Source organism: Terrapene carolina, unplaced genomic scaffold (genome assembly GCF_002925995.2).
Source record: "Terrapene carolina triunguis isolate 2854851 unplaced genomic scaffold, T_m_triunguis-2.0 Scaffold42, whole genome shotgun sequence".
Lineage (NCBI taxonomy): Eukaryota > Metazoa > Chordata > Testudines > Emydidae > Terrapene > Terrapene triunguis.
Window position 1 is genome coordinate 25726941 of NW_020664393.1, and position 13653 is coordinate 25740593.

The following is a 13653-nucleotide window of genomic DNA, read 5'->3' on the forward strand; positions in this document are numbered from 1 at the left end:
TAGAGTCTCTAGATCGTCTTACTTTTCGTGTTATAAAAGTTCTGCTTGAGCATGTTTTTGTTCTGTTTCTTTGCTTTTTTTGGTAGAGGGTAGTTGCAGAATTCAAGTTGGACAGGTAGGCTGGCATTTGCAGTGATCAAAATCTAGGCTGGAGCTACTACGCTCATTCCCGCCCATAATTTATGTTTGTGAGTCCATCAAAGAATAGATTTTTCCATCTCCTGACCGAAAGTGTTCTGTCAGTGTTTACACATTACTGTTGTGCTGATCCAGTTGGAACAATAGGCTCTAATGCCTTAGGATAGATCCTGTTCCCACTGAAATCATTGGAAAATAGCCCATTTGGCTTCAGTGGGACCAGGATCAGTCTATTACATCACAGATAATAATTATGCTTATTAAAGTTCCGTCCCAGATTATTTTAACTCCTTTCCCACCCATGTTTGGTATGCATATTAGTCACAAGCACAGAGTCCTGCTGGCAGTAACATATGGTATAGGACATCATTCCTTTTTATCATCATTTATTTTCCTTCATCGTGTATTACATGGAAATGCAGAGACAATCCTGTTATAAAAGTATAATCTCATTTTCCAGTACACTTTAATAGCTTTATGATTGTTTACCAAATGAAACAGAACAAGAGTTAGTGCCAGGGAGAAGGTTCTCATAGTGAAATTGGTAAAGGATCATCAATATTTTCATCTGCTTAATAGATTGCTTAAAACAAAATTGTAAAGAAAAATATAATACTTTGGAAACAAACAGTGACCAAGGTTTTGAAAAGCAAGTGTCTAACATTCAGCTTCTAAATGATCCAATTTTCAAAAATGCTGAGAACTCTGCAGCTGAATATAGACTTATGCTTCTAAATTAGGCAGCTGGACTCCCTACAATACATGAACTGACTGGGGAGAACATCTGCACCCAAATTGCAATGATGACATTTTCTATTTTTAAATTTTAAAAAGAGAATGCGCAAGATAAAAAAGATTTTTCTGGTGTTGGGTGTCCCCAGATATCCTCACACGGGGCTTTTTTTCATACTCCATCTATCTTTGGCCAGGTAGACAGGCCTTGACAAGGCAGTTCATTCAAATTACAGCCTGAGCTGGGGTTGTTTGTTTTCACCCCACTGTTTTCTGCTTTGCTCCTACACAGACTCTCAACCAACAGTTTACAGAGAGAGAAGGGGTGAGTGTGCCCAGCAACACCTGTTCCTTGTGTACACTGCATTCTCCCTCCAGTCATCAGTCTTGCTACCCAAGGGAAATTTGGCGTACTCACCACCATTTGGACTATCTATAATGCATTGTGTCCACACAAAACTGCTACCAATGGAACATGTGTATTCACGTCCTTGTTTGGATTACTCCTGATCTGAGCTTGGCTGACTGCCTTTTCTACCACCATTTGAGGTAGGTTAGGGTTACTGGTCAACATTTCAAACAAATGGGTCCCTAGGTATCCTACCAAGTCTATATTTGGGCACCTAAATAAGTGACTTAATTTTTCAAAAGTGGTGAGCATCCGGCAGCTTACGCTGATTTCAAAGAGCTGGCACCAGCATTGCAGCAACAGACCCACTGTGATCAGAGCTCTGCTCATTGTGAAAAAGGATGGTGATTGCTCTTTTTTTCATTAAGCCAAGAAAAACAGATGCAATAAGATAAGCAATAAGTATCTATTCATACAATTACTATTTATATCATTTTCTGTATCAGGAGCCTGCCTGCCTGAAGATTTTATATTGCAGCCCACCACTGTAGAATTTGAGCACTTTCCATGTAAAAAACAACAGTTATAGCAAAGTCTCTAGTTGACTTCATGGAATGTCTGGCACGCCTCCCTTTCCAAAGCTCTCCTTGGGGTAGGCTCTTTTTGTTGTAGGCTCTTATTCTGGTTATTGTTATTTATAAGGATTTAAGGGCACAAGGGGATATCAGGCTATTCTATGCAAGTCTTACACTTCCAGCATGTTTACTGAAAAAGTTGTTGACCTTCATAAAGGGTGGGGAAAAAAATCCTATCATTCAGGATAAATCACCATAGCAGATGGTGCTTGCCACTCTTCCAGAAAGAAACCCAAGTACATAGTGTTTGTATTGCAGCCCTTATCAATGGTAGGACATGCACCACCTGCCATAGTAAACAAATAAAGATATGACAACAATAATTGCCCAGTGAAGTAAAAAATGTTAGAAATCATGAAGTGGCGAGTAGGCATTATTTTCAAAGAGTGAAAAATCAATGTGCACCAGTCTTGTCCAGCATCTCTGGAGCCCCTTGCAAAGCCCACCTTTTCCCAGAGGCCAGCCCACAGTAGCAGTAACTACAAGGAGGAGGGAAGGGAAAAAAATCCCTCATAGATTGGCCAGACCATTGAAAAGCAAGAGTGGAGTCTACTTTCATTTTAGTCTAATACCTCTCCTATTTCACTGGAAGCGAGTGCCTAGAGCTAGTGATTAGCACTCTATAAACACCACAGATTAGATAACACAGACATTTAGCATCTAACATTAGATATAGGCAGCCTCAGAGAGAAGAGCATTCATGCACTTTGAACAACTACAGGAAATGGATGGCAGAATGGAGAACAATGTTAGTTTGTGCTCCTTTCAGAGATTATTAAGTTTGCTGTCAGGCGTCAATTAACACTAACTGGAGCCCAGAGCTAACAAATCTTGAATTCTGTGGTTTTCAACCTTTCTTTCATTTGCGGACCCCTAAAAAAATTCAGCTGAAGGTGCAGACCCCTTGGGAATTCTTAGATGTAGTCTGCAGACCCCTAGGGGTCTGCAGCCCACAGGTTGAAAAACTACTTTCACAGATTTTTTTAAAAAGTGAAATAAATGTGCACCTGCCTAACTACATAATCTTCAGAGCCCCCTGAAAAGCTCACCTTTTCCCAGAGGCCAGCCCACAATAACAGAAGCTAAGACAAGGAGGAAAGGAAAGAAAAAATCCCTAGTACAGTGATCAGATCGCTGAAAAGCAACCCCAAACATTTTACAGATTTCTTCCTCCCAGTTCACTAAAGACTCCTTAATCTTCCTTCCATCTGACTCCTCTTCCTAATTGCTGGGAATTTGCACCACCCCTCCCCATGTTTCTGGCCACTTGTAATTGCATTATGGTCCAATCATGGACTAGGACCCGTTGTGCTAGGTGCTGGGCAAACACAGAACGAAAAGACAGCCCCCGCCTGAAAGAGTTTACAGTCTAGGTATAAGATAGGAAACTGGTGGATGCAGACAGATGAGGGAGCACAGGAAACAATGAGACAATAGTGGTCAGCATGACAGAGTGGTTTCAGTACACCAACAGTCTCACCATTGTCAAGTTTTTTGTAGGCCTCACAGCAACGGAGGATTTTAGGAGGGATTTGAAGAAGGATAATGAGTTAGTTTGGGGGATGTTGACAGGGGCTGCTCCCTAACATGAGGGGCAGCATGGAAGAAAGCATGAAGGCGCTTGTTTGAAAATTTAACAAGTGGGCAATGAAGATACCTTCTCTTTTCTCACCCAATTCCTGAAAGGGGAGGATCTAGCCATCCTCCCATCTTGGTGGATGAGAAGGTTGGGAGCTTTCCTCACATAGTGGTGGGAGAGTTTCTCCTGCTACTTTCTGGCCAGGGGCTACAGCAGCTACTCCTAACCACCTGCTGCCTGATGGGGCAAGATACCTGCTGTTTCCTGTCCCATTCACTTCTTCACATTTGGTCATAGGGAAGAAGAGTCTCAACTGGTGGTTCCAAGTACTGGGACTTTGTGCTGCCTGGAGAAGATCACAGCTCAGCTTGCTACTTATCATCAAGGCAATGTGGGTGGAACTTCCCGCCCCTGGTGTCGACAGAAGTCTTTACTAATGCCTTGCATCAAAGATTGTGGATCCTCAGAAATTAGTGCTTCCAAACTCAGGATCAGTTTTCCAGCAATCGGTTTTGGGGGTTTCTGCACCCTGGCCCAAGCTACAATTCCAAAGCCTGGTGCATATTTTTGCTGAAACAGTTTCAGTTGGTTTGGACTTTAGATTCTTTAACGTTATGAACAATTGGCTCCAGCTGCTAAATTTGAACATAGATTTCAAACGCCCTGTAAGAGGGTAGTCTGTCTCATTTAAAGGCAGTAGGGATTCAGGGCCAGCCAGCCCTGTTCCAAGGCATGTCCCCTTAAAGAAAGCTAGTTCTGGGAAAGATCACTAGACCACGCTGGGAATAGGGGCCTGAGTCAGTGATTGCCTGGGGAGTTAAAAGGAGTACTCTTAGCTCAAACGGGGGGAACCTAGAGCCAAAAAAGACCTGCAGTAAGGAGCCTGTGGTAGAACCAGCATAATGTAGGGCTGCGGAAGTCTGCCAGCATTCAAGAGTGGCCCTAAGAAGCAGAGCTAAGGAGACCCTGCCCAAGGGCAGTAAGAGCTTGAGCAGGAACCAGGATAGGAAAAGACCTGGGGAAGGTCTCTCCAGAGGAGTCTAGAGTGGGACTGGCAGAGCTTCTCTGCCCAGAAGGAATTGAAAAACTGGAGCCTGAAGACATAAAACAAGGATAAATTCGAAGCACTAAGGAAGGAAGGGTTTGAGTCTAGAAGGGCCAAAGAATCTATGTGTATGTTGGGAGGACTTAACGAATCAGGCCCCAAGAAGGGGAACATTATTTTAAAACTCCTAGGTGTGTGTGGTGTGACAGACCCAGACCAGTGGGGTACAGGAGTCTGGTAGAGGGCAAATATACTGGTCACTGGATGAATAGTTTTCTGTTCCCTGAGTGACCAGAGCAGGGGCTGCACTAGAGTAATCAGGAACCTTCTAGAACCAGTTAAGGCAGGCAGGCTAATTAGGACACCTGGAGCCAATTAAGAAGCTGCTAGAATCAATTAAGACAGGCTAATCAGGGCACCTGGATTTTAAAAGGAGCTCACTTCAGTTTGTGGTGTGAGTGTGAGGAGCTGAGAGTGAGAGGGTGTGCCACTGGAGGACTGAGGAGCACAAGCGTTATCAGACACCAGGAGGAAGGTCCTGTGGTGAGAATAAGGAAGGTGTTTGGAGGAGGCCATGGGGAAGTAGCCCAGGGAATTGTAGCTATTACAGGAGGCACTATAGACAGCTGCAGTCCACAGGGCCCTGGGCTGGAACCCGGAGTAGAGGGCGGGCCCGGGTTCCCCCCAAACCTCCCAATTGACCTGGACTGTGGGTTCTTCCAGAGGGGAAGGTCTCTGGGCTGTTCCCCAACCCACATGGTGAATCTCTGAGGCAAGAAAATCCACCAATAAGCGCAAGACCCACCAAGATAGGAGGAACTTTGTCACAGTGGGTTGACTGGAGAGCCCAGAGGGGAACTGAGACCTGGTGACTGCAGTGCCATGCCAGTGTAACTCACCCAAAGTTTGAGGGGTGTTCAGGCTTTTGTTCTGGACCCATTTCTATACATAGTAATGGGAGTTTCTGTGCATCTACTCAGGTCAGGACTGTTTTTAGCACTGTGTTCAACTCCTCATTGCACTGGCATATACGGTACTCCTGTCACTTTGAAAAATAGCCATAAAGTTGTTCAAAGCAAGCACATCTGCAGGAGTTGGACTCCATAGAGCAATCCTGGTACAGTTTGCCACAGGAAAATCTGCACATAATTAAAATGCAAGTATTTTAAGACCCAGTGGAAACTCCATGAAAGTTTCAGGAAACCTGGAGATCATTAGACCAATGGAAATGAAAATAATACATGCAATTTATTGGCGTGAAATGCACTATAAAACATAACCAACAAGAAATCAAACCAATTCTCAAGTGTCAGGAAGCACTGAGAATATTAGTAATACTTATGTGAAACCAATAAAATGGTATTTTGTAGGTCTATTAAAAATTCACTGAGTGAGACTAGGCCTTTGATATTTTGAGTAAGTGTCGAGGATGATACTGGCTCTTTGCAAAAAGAATGATACTGTATATTTGAATTACTTTGTGCAAGAACCAAATTTGGCTCTCTGAGACATGTACAAATATGTGCAACTCCCCTTCCCCACCATGTTGATGTCCATGGGAGTTGCATGCACATATCTGAGAACATAATATCAGTGACTAAGTGGTGTGGGCAAAATGAATAATTGTGTGCTCAATGGAACGGGCTTGCATGCACATTTTCAACATATGGCACTTAAGAGCATAAAACCTATTATGGGCTCAAATGAGACTGTGTTGGCAAGAGTGGTAGAGGGTGTGGTCCAAAACAGGGCCTGATCCTGCAACAGGAGCTGTGTGGGGTTCCACTGAAGTAAATAAGGTATGAGGGTCACCTGTTGTGGGTCTTAGACTGTATGTGGGCTTGAAGGCAGGGCCCTGCCACCTCTTTAGACTGTACAGTACACAGAGTTGGTGAGTAACAAAGGAAAATGCTGGGTACATTCATTATAAACACAGCGTGCAGCTCACGCTCCCTGAGCTTACGGTGCACACTGCCAAACACGAGGAACGGCAAACCCTGCTATTTGCAATTATAATGGGGATTTATACTTTTAAATCAGTGTGTGTGTGTGTGTGGTTTTTTTTGTTTTTTTTAAGATGTCACCTACATTAATAATGGCCCAAAAAACCCAGAGAAGGGGCCTTTGAGGCTATGTCTACATTGGGATAAAAAACCCGCAGCTGGCCCAGGTGAGCTGACTCAGGCTCCATGGTACAAAAATTGCTGTGTAGACCCTTGGGCTCCAGCTGGAGCCAGAGCTCTGAGACCCTGCAAGGATGGAGGGTCTGGAACTCAGCCTCCAGCCCAAGCCCAGACATCTTCACAGCAATTTTTAGCCTCTCAGCCCAAGCCCTGCGAGCCCGAGCCAGCTGGCTGTGCCACGGGGCTTTTACGTACGCTGAGGGAAGTCACGTGCAGAGATTTGTCCTGCATGATCCCCCTGAGAAGCAGCATAGCTTTAGTCCCCACAATGGGAAAGGCAGTGGGGCCAGTCACCAAATCTGGTACTGTAGATCCACTGGAGCAGCACTACTGGGGACTCTCAACGCTGCGCTTCCCTTTGGGACAATATTAACTGTAGCAGACTGAATCTACAGATGATTCAACTAATAGCAATATTTGGATGCATATAGTGCAATTTTGCTCTGTATCAGAGTCTTCTGGCGTCCTTGCAACTTTTGTAATTTAGGGTGATTATCACGTTTTTTCCGATCCTATTAATTCAATTATCTATTTGTTTTTCAAATCAAATATCAACAAAAAAATCAAATTACCATGGGATAAAGCAAACCCTGGGAATTAACCAGTTATAACCCCAGAAACACTGTGTCCATGTGTGACTCATTAACATAATGTAGTCAAACACAGTGAAATTGACTGTAATGCAAAGAAGCTGCAGGAGGCTCTTTGTGCCACAGAAGCTCCACTTAAATATTTAATGAAGGGCTTGAATTGTACATGTAGTCTTCTGCAAATCCTCTGTACAGGAGGCAAATTTAACACTCCCTCTCCCATCCCTCTGATAAATAACCTGTTCTTGGAAAGAGATTGACTTTTGATTTCTCTCTCACAGCCCAAGTAAATATGAAAGAGCTGTCAAGTCTCTCCAAATACATCCTGTATGCAGTGTTGTTGTAGCTGTGTCAGTCCCAGGATATTGGATAGAAGATGGGTGAGGTGATATCTTTTATTGAACCAACTTCTGTTGGTGAGAGATACAAGCCTTTTGAGCTACACAAAGCTCTTCTTCAGGGCTGGGAAAGGTATTCAGAGTGCCACAGCTAAATACAAGATTGAGCTTATGCTAAACTATCTGTTTGATCTTGTATTTAGCTGTGACACTGAGTACCTTTCCCAGACCCGAAGAAGAGCTCTGTGTAGCTCGAAAGCGTCTCTCTCTCACCAAATAGATCCTAGCAATCTCAAGTTTTCATCCCGTTTACTGGCATGAGGGTGGAGGGGTGAAAAGTCATTTGTCATAGAATGTCAGGGTTGGAAGGGACCTCAGGAGGTCATCTAGTCCAACCTCCTGCTCAAAGGGGGAGCAATCCCCAGACAGATTTTTACCCCAGTTCCCTAAATGGCCCTCTTAAGAATTGAACTGACAACCCTGGGTTTAGCAGGCCAATGCTCAAACCACTGAGCTATCCCTCCCCCTCTCCTACTAGCAGGGCATGTAGGCAAAGAGTTATCTTATAAACTCTTTGGACCATAGTATTTCAAAAGTATAGTCTCAAACTCTGGGCCAGATCCTGTATGGGGCTGGTGCTCTCAACTCCTTTTGAAGTCAATAGGACCACTTTGCAGGATTAAGTCTTTGTGTAGCAAAACTCCTCATTTCCAGATACACTAGATCTATGATTTCACTTGACAAAAATTGAGTATGCAATATTGAGCTTTGTTGCTTTTAACCTGAGCTGACGAAAGTGTCGTCTCCCCCCGCCCGAAAAATACAGTTTAGTTTCTTTACATTATTTTTTTCCCATGGGAAAATGTCAATTCCAACACAAAAAAAATTCCATTTTCCTTAAAGGAAATTTTTCATTAAATTTTGACTTAACGTGTACTTTTGTTTTTTAAACTGAAGAAAACAATTTAAGTAAAAAAATTGTCATTTTGTTCTGAAATTTTGATCTTTTCATTTGGATCAGTTTGAAACTTCCTGCAGAAAACCAAAATTTAGCAAAAAATGTCTAACAGCAATTTTTCCATTTGAAATTGCACAGAGGAATAATTTCAGTTTCCTGACCAGCTCTACTTTTAACAGAGCACTTAAAACATGCTCTGAAAATTAGACCTAACAAATCTTGTTGGAAAATGTATCATCTTTACAAAATTGATGTTTGCATGGCAGCATTATAGGACTTGACATTAGAGATTGTAAGATTGAGCAACAGCTCTCTTCACAAAAGGCCAAGAATAAAGGTCCAGATGTTTCTAATTTTGTTTCGTAGCCCCTCTGTTTCAAGGTACGTTAAGTATTAGCAAAATCTTAATACATTCTCAAAAAACAGAAGCAAGATCAAGAAGGTCATTTAAAGCAGCAAGAGTAGAAAAATAAAACATGAAAAACCCACCAATTTCTTATCCTCATTTTAATGCTCACTCTACTGGGGCAATCAAGAACTGTGTAATGTTAAACTCAACTCTGACAAGTATTATAAAGGCACTTTGCCAAAATATATCACCGCGTGCGCTGACATGAAACAACTTAATGACTTCCTTCAGAGCAGTAGCACCCATCAACATGATAAAAATGTTACAACGGTTCCTAGTTTACTACTCATATGCCATTTTGTAATAAACATCATAAAAAGAATTCAAAATGTGCCACCCAGTCACGCAACTACTTTGTTAGTGACTGAAAAAGGAGAGAGCAAGGTTACGGGTAGGGTCTTTGTGCATTCTGTTGCACATACATTTCTGAGGCACAAGTTTAACAAGTGGGATTCAGAGGAAAGGGAAAACTGAAGATAATCATAAAAAGCCTTAGAAATATTTTACTATGGGAATAAACATTTTCTGACTGGAGTAAAACTCCTGAGAGTTTTAACTGGGGAAGAGGGAGAAATAAATTCAGAGGCTTTTTTTTTTTTTAACAAAATAAATCTTTCCAGGGAACAAAACATTCCTGTTAAATGTTTGCTTTGATGCTTAAAGGAAACCAGACAACTTATGATGATTTGGTTGTGTATCAGCTGTGAAGAGTGAATATTGTGGTTTTAAAGTTTCATAAAATTGGTAGTGTATGGCCAGGAACCATCAAGCTATGCAATAGTTACCTAGTCAAATGTTCTTAGTTGTGTTACCCTCTCTCTCGTTTCTCCTTCCCTGACTTTTGTTTTACATACTCATTTGTTGAATTTTGTCTCAAATTAAGTCGTCAACTCTCTAGTCCAGAAAGCATCTCTTAATAAGTGTTTGTACAGCACTTACCACAATTCAGCCTTGATCCTGTTTGGGGTCACTGGGCGATAACCCAATACAAAACAAATAAATAATATGATATAATATTCAAGGCCCTTATGCCCGAATATAGATCCAGAGTTAATGTTTTTTCCACTCCCTCAGAACATTCCTAGGTATTAAAGAGTGGACTGAGGGCAGAGCACAGCCTTAGCTTGGAATGTCTTCTTTTTTCTTTACTTTAAATAAGATTACTAATGTTACCTGGAAACAGCTGGTGTGTCCATACATTAGAAGAGTGGCAAATTATTTTTTTGTTATTTGTTGTGCTATAAATACAAAAAATAGCTAATGTACCAGTGTTGGAGAAATAAATGAATATCCTTGAAATATGAGGCCATGCAATGGCAGTAAGATTTCACGACTGTGCTTCTTCCTTAGACCATCTGGCAAATCCAAATAACCTTTGGAATCTTTGGATTTGTGTACAAATTGAATATGAATAGAGACTTCACCACATTCCTAATGCATATGTATGTGTACGTACGCACACACACACACTTTATCTGGCCAAGATTATACCTCATGATTTTAGTTCTAACTAACCTAAAGGTAAACCCAATAACCTATACAGTAATTGTAAAATCCAAGGACAGAATTATATACACATAGAGTTTATAGATCTCCTGCGAAATTACAGCAACTAAAGTATCTGATAGGAAACAAAGAAGAGAACCAGATAACATGCAACAGCGTAATATAGTTAACGTTTAATTGGGATTCAGCAGGAACAAATGAACTGAATATTCTGATTTTATAAGCCAAAACGACGTAATCCTCTCTCACTTAGGCTACAAGTGAAATTTAATTACAATTTAAATCCTATCACTTAATTACCACACAATTTGGCACTAATATCTACTGCTTCTCCTGTTCTTCTGAAGAGAGGTTTTTGAAAATCAAGAATTGTGTGAAACAAGCAAAGCACTTGTGCACATATTTAACTTTAATCCCACTAACTCAGGTGTAAGCAAGAGCTTCTGCCTTGCTGGATTGGGCCCATCAGAAAGCATAGGGTCAGTTTTCCTTGAAAACAAAAGAGAGATTGTGATTAATCCACTGTTTACTGAATCTCTCTCCAAAGGTGCAATACAAATAGTAATTATTTGAAGAGGGTTCAGAGAAAAGCCACAAGAATGATTAAACTATTAGAATACATGCCTTATTAGTGGTAGACACAAAGAGCTCAACCTATTTAGCTTAACAAAGAGAAAGTCAAGAGTTGACTTAATTACATACAGTCTGTAATTCCATACAGGGAACAAATTTAATAATGAGCATTTCAATCTAGCAGACAAAGGTATAACATGATCCAATGTCTGGAAATAAGGTAAGTTTTTAACGGTGAGAGTAGTTAACCATTGGAACAATTTACCAAGGGTGGTCATGGATTTTCCATCACTGACAATTTTTAAATCAACGTTGGATGCTTTTCTAGAAGATAAACTCTAGGAATTATTCTGGGGAAGTTCTATGGCCTGTATTATACAGGAAGTCAGATTAGATAATAGTTCCCTCCTTCCAGCCTTGGAATCTATGAAAGTCAATAAGACTAACCATGGAGGGCATTTGGAAGAGGTGAGTTAAGGAGAGGAGGGGGGCATGATGAAATGAGCCAGGGCGCCAGACTCATGGGACTGTGTGAAGTGAAGTCTGGAGTGGACAGTAGAGGGGGTGGGGGATCACAAAGGAGCGGCTAGATTGTGTGGCATGGATACAGCAACAGGACAAGAGGGGACTGGAGATGTGAGCAGAGAAGTAGATGGGATCTAAATTGTACAGACCCTTGAGGGTAAGTAGCAGCACAGGGGCAGGCAAACTTTTTGGCCTGAGGGCCACATCAAGTTTCCAAAATTGTATGGAGGACCAGTTAGGGGAGGCTGTGCCTCCCCAAACAGCCAGGCATGGCATGGCCCGGCCCCGGCCCCCTATCCAACCCACCCTGCTTCTTGCCCTCTGATGGCCCCCCTGGGACCCTTACCCCATCTACCCACCCCTCCCAGACCGCCCCACCCCTTACTGCCCCACACCCCCCCATCCAACCCCCCCTCGCCTTCTTGACTGCTCCCCTGGGGACCCCACCCCCATTCAATCCCCCTGTTCCCCACCCTCTGACTGCCCCAACCCCTATCCACCCCCCCACCCCCTGACCACCAGCACCCCAAACTCCCCTGCCGTCTACCCAACCCTCTCTGCTCCCTGCCCTCTTACCGCACTGCCTGAAGCACCAGTAGCTGGCAGCGCTATAGCCGCGCCGCCCAGAGCACCAGGACAGGCCACCGTGCAGCACAGAGCACCGGGTCAGGCCGCGGCTCTGCAGCTGTGCTGCCTGGCAAGAGCTCGCAGCCCCGCCACCCAGAGCATTGCAGCGGCAGTGCAGTGAGCTGAGGCTGTGGGGGAGGGGGAACAGCAGGGGAGGGGCTGGGGGCTAGCCTCCCAGGCCAGGAGCTCAGGGGCCGGGCAGGAGGGGCCCGCAGGTCATAGTTTGCCCACCTCTGAACTAGAAGCTTGGATTTGATCTGATAGAAGCCACAGGAATGTGAAGATACCCAAAACAATCCACCTACAATCACCAATGCTGGTTCCTCAACACCCTGTTGAACTTTAAAAATGTTGGTTATTCAGCCCTCATCTCCAAGATATCGCTGGGCAGAAGTCTGAAGTCAGAGCCGGGTTACATGATGTGAGACAAGGCAGGAGCAGGCCTGGAACAAGGGGGTACAGGAGTGTTGTATCCACCAAGCAAAGTATTAACAACTTCAACAGAACTTTATTTACAGTGGAAGTCTCTTTTCCAAGCTGTAGCTGCACACTCTAACTCTCCCAGCCTCCTCAACTCCTCCCCCCTCCTTCCTATTTCCTGTCCTTTCAGACTCCCAACAGCCAGTGCTCCCAGTTCTAATAATCACATGCAGCATCTAAACACCACAAGGAGTTATCACAGACATGGGCAAATGCTTTGACCAGTTGCTGAACTGCTGTTGCTGCTGGGCTTAAGAACTGGTCTGCTGATGCTTCCAACCAATCAGGTGGTGTAGCCAATTAGGCAGACTAGTACAAGCCAGCTGCACTTGTTAGGTTGGCCAGAGACCGGATCTGCTGCAGGCCCTGATGCTGATTCCCTCTGTGTAAGTAATCTTTGAATACCCGAGTGCTCTTTATTCCTGTGCTGACAGGCCTAAAGCAGCCCTGGCTTTGAAAGAAGAAATGCAAGTGTTCTGTGCACAGTGCCAGAGCCTGCAGCACTTGTCAACTTCAAAGGAGCTGTTACCTTGCTGATCTTCCTGCTGGCAGTATGCACCTATCACTTCTCCTTCTGTGGGAACTGGCTTTAGACTCATGCACCCCTGAGAAAGGTTCGCTGGACAGCTTTCTTGTAGTGTTTTTGAGGCACTCTGACAGTCAACCATTCTTCGCGGCAGTCAGCCATTTCCCTCATCCATTTCTGGTTTAGTCAGACTCAGTCAGTCTTCACTGACTAAATTGGAAAGCTCCTCCTTCCCCCAGTGCTATAAACTGGACTTTGCAGCCTCCTGACCCCCAACAACAGATGGTTAATTTAGTGCCAAGTCAGAAACCTCATAATTGTGTCAAGTTTAAACAAACCTACTAGTCCAGGCTGATGCCATTTACCCACTGGAGACTCCTCAGTCTCACTACTTGTGCAGTGCCTGGCAGACTATGGGTTGTTGAAGCCTGAAGAGAGATGACCCTCTTTTCCAAGAGGC